Here is a 3945-nt window from a genome sequence, read left to right on the forward strand (position 1 = left end):
GCGTCTGGAGTCTCTCACCTTCGCCGTAGCTCTCGCCTGATTTGAGAACTCTGCCTCTCACTGTCCTAAAATCATTTGATTGTTTTATGGCTACCCAAAGATGTTAGCTGCCTTTCTTTGAGTCTCGTCGAGTCTTCTGACTTGGTCTGTGGCCGGTTTATGCCGTTTCCCTACCGCCTGCTTCCACACCGTGATGCTCAAGAGTCTCTCAAGGCTTGCTGTTGTTGGTATTCCCGGAGTCGGTAGCATTGTATGGGCTGATGCAGAGCTTGGTCACCTCTTCCGGCTAATGCAATTGCAGCCTCCCGCCCAAGGGGCCCTCTGGTTATCAGTCTTCTTTGAGACCTAATGATTCCTTTTGCAGGTTCCAGCTTAAGGTGGTTCAGCCATTACAACTCTTCAAATGTATAGTGCAAAGCAACACATCTTTAGTCTTAGCATTAATCTAGTTCACGTCCTATTATGTTCTACAAGCTTTTTTAACTTTTTTTGCTGCTTGTACAACTAAACCAGCTTCTCGAAGCTCTTTGGTTCAGGTTTCACAACTTGTAATCTCTTTCATTAGTTAATGATATTAACTGAATGAAAACCGATTGACAAAAAAAATGTTCAAAAAGATTAAGAAAGCGTTTTGACTTGTATTTGTCGAATCAATTGAAGTAACGTCAAATAAATATAGTAACTTAAAAAAGGCTAAACATGAATTTCCAATATAAAAAAACAAGATGAAGTAATTGTTGACACACCTTCAAGAGAGTTGGTTTTATTCTGGTCCTTCAAGAGAGTTGGTTTTATTCTGGTTTTCATTCTCTTGCTGATTCTTGTGGCTCTATGGAGACATAGCAGAGCGGCTCAAAGAGGAAACAATGATAGGCCTAAACCTGTAACCGAAGCTTCTCAGGCACCTAAAGGAGCAAAGACTTTTGATTTGTCACGTCTTGGGAATGCATTTACGTATGAGCAGCTTCTCAAAGCAATAGAGGAGTTTAATGACGCTAATCTGATAACACGTGGCCATTCCGGGTTATAAAAAGTATTGATGTTAAGGAAAGTAAAAACGAAGGGTATATATCAGAGCTTGAGTTGTTTAGTAAAGCTGGACACAAGAGGCTGGTTCCGTTTCTTGGACACTGCTTGGAGAATGAGAACCAGAAGGTCTTGGTGTAGAAGTATATGAGGAACGGAGACTTGGCTAGCTCTTTGTTTAGGAAGTCAGACAATGAAGGTGATGGATTAAAGTCTTGGGATTGGATAACGAGGTTGAAAATTGCTCTTGTTGCGGCTGAGGCCCTGAGGGACTAGCTTATTTGCATCATGAGTGTTCACCACCTCTCTAGTTCATAGATACTATCTCCTTCTCAACTGGTTCGGTTGAAAGCCTTGAAATAAAGAATCCTTTTTAGTATTGTTTGAATGTAACATTGGGTACATTTAGAGTAAACAATAGAGTAACAAGTAGAGTAACAATAGTAAGCACATAGGGAAAGGTTTTCTGGTTTAAATTTGCTCACTTTCTTATTGGATCTGTTCTGATATCGTACGAGTGGACTAGAATGACCGTTGAGTTTTTAATTTGCACGTGGGAAAGCTTCAGTAAGTTGGACAAAAAAAAATAAAAAGGATAAATAAGAGGTTCTACCGAGAATTGAACTCGGGTTACTGGATTCAGAGTCCAATGTCCTAACCGCTAGACCATAGAACCAATTTGTTATTATCGTCGACTTGACTTTGTTTTATACGTCCCTATATGAACATGATTATTAGACCATTTAGACTATCTACAATACTTATTGAATAAAAAATTTTGATAGTTGAAAGAGTACAATAGTCTATTGAAAAACAAGTTGAATCCTAGTGTATTAAACATGGTTGAATCCATAAAGTGGAGCTCTCAATGACCACTTGTCATTAAATTATTGATCATAAAGATTTCTGATTTGTTTTTTTCATCTCAATTATTTGAGATAAATTATCTCGGAATTTTTTTTTATTTACTAAAATTTAATTTTACATCAAAATTTATCATTTTTCAAACTCTATAAATAGAAACTTGTTTCATTTGATTTGGACACATAAAATTCATTTATTTATATTATAAATTTTTTTTATTAGACTCCATAAAACTCTTACCTTTGTATTTCACTTTTTTTTCTAGTGAAATGAATCCAAACTATTGACTATTGTTATTTAATTTTAATCAATAATTCTAATTCTTAAATATTCCAATTTAATTTTAATCAATAAATTTCAATATGTAATAAAAAGTATATATATAAGAAAGCAAAATTATGAAAGAAAAAAAAATTGAGAAATGTGTTGAAATTTTTTCAACAAACCATTGTAGAATAGAAAAACTGAGTGTGTGTTGAATTAATTGGTAGAAGAGAGAGAGAAGATGATGTGGAAAAGAGAGGAGATGATGTGGACGGTGTTGAAAGTGAAAATCATTGTTCATAAAATGAACTAGTTGAATGAAATTTTCAATAGTTGAATCCTTTTAATAGGGATGTTGAAAACCTGAAAAAAAATTATGTGGATTAATTCAAGTTGAATGTTTTCAACTAGTTGAAAGCTATAAATGGGATCCACATTGGTACAATGTCATGTGTTCATTAGTGACTAATAGTGCTTTTTTAAATACCCTTACTTTTTAATATCAATTATTTTATAACAAAATAATTAATTTATGTAAAAAACTTTATGAATAATCAAATTCATCATTTTTTGTATTTATAAATAGAGATTTGCATCATTTGATTTGGACATATAATTTTTATTACAATTTTTAACTATTTTTTAGAAATATTTGTTTATATTTTTATACTTGTTTAGAATATTTAACTTTACTTATTAAATATTATTTTCTATTTTTAAAAATTCAAAAAAGTAATAAATATTTTGGTGAAATAAAATAGATGGATATAATGTTGATTTTAGGAAAAAAAACTAAAAAGTTATTGTAAATATAAAAACTAAATATATATTGAGTTATTTGGTGGAAAAAAAATGAGCTGTAAGGAAAAAATGATGTGGAAGAACAAAATGTAAAAAAGAGTGTTGAATAAAAAGAACTCATGTACATAATTTCATTGTTATTGATTTTCTCAGGCCGTCACAACTCTTTATATTACCAATCCATAATGCAGCAGATTTCAAATGATTTTCTCTTTTTTTTTTTCTCGTATTAATCAAGTGTGAGAAATATGTCATTTAAATCATCAACTTTAATATTTGGTTGAAATAAATCATTAACTTTTCGTAAACAAAAAAATCACTTAACTTTTGTTGATAAACCATTTTAATCATAAATTTTCATTGATCAAACCATTTTTGTTTTATAGACTGTCCCAGCGCGCCGACGTCGAAACAAACACCAACCCTAGTCGCCGCGGTCTAAACCTCAAACTGTGAGATCTGAGACTACATATTCCCCCACGGCAATGGAGAGAAAGCTTGAGCTGGAGAGCACCGAACATCAAAGGAACCGCCAATGTTCATTTTAAATGTAGTATTAATCATTTGTGGTATAAAAAATAGGGGTTTTTGCCAAAACTAATCCACAACTTGATTTTAATCCCAAACCTATACCCAAACTTGAATCAAATGCAAAACTAACCTAAAAGCCTAGTGAAATTACAGCTCAACCCCTTGTGACCAAACAAAAAAATAGAAGCCATTTTTACGAATATAGCCCCAGTAAATCGTCTGAGTCGTCTGAGATGTTGGAAGTCGTCTGGACGACTGAAGTTTAAGTCGTCTGGTACCAGTTTATTTTAAAAATAATTTATAAATCTTGTAAAAAAATATTTTGATGCGTGAAAAATAAAAATCAAGTAATTATAAACAGTTTTAAGTGATATAAATTAAGATATGATAAAATTGATTTGTTTTGAAGATAGATGAGTGGAAGTAGTGAATCATGAAATACTTTGGTTTAGGAGTTTG

General features: G+C 32.3%; 1 non-coding gene across 1 annotated transcript; it reads right to left on the reverse strand.

The window, feature by feature from the left end:
- Positions 1 to 1630: 1630 nt before the first annotated feature.
- Positions 1631 to 1702, reverse strand: TRNAQ-CUG. Its single transcript has one exon. It is a non-coding gene; the product is annotated as a tRNA-Gln (tRNA).
- Between the last annotated feature and the right edge of the window lie 2243 nt (positions 1703 to 3945).

This window comes from Brassica oleracea, unplaced genomic scaffold (assembly GCF_000695525.1).
Source record: "Brassica oleracea var. oleracea cultivar TO1000 unplaced genomic scaffold, BOL UnpScaffold01242, whole genome shotgun sequence".
Classification (NCBI taxonomy): Eukaryota; Viridiplantae; Streptophyta; class Magnoliopsida; order Brassicales; family Brassicaceae; genus Brassica; species Brassica oleracea.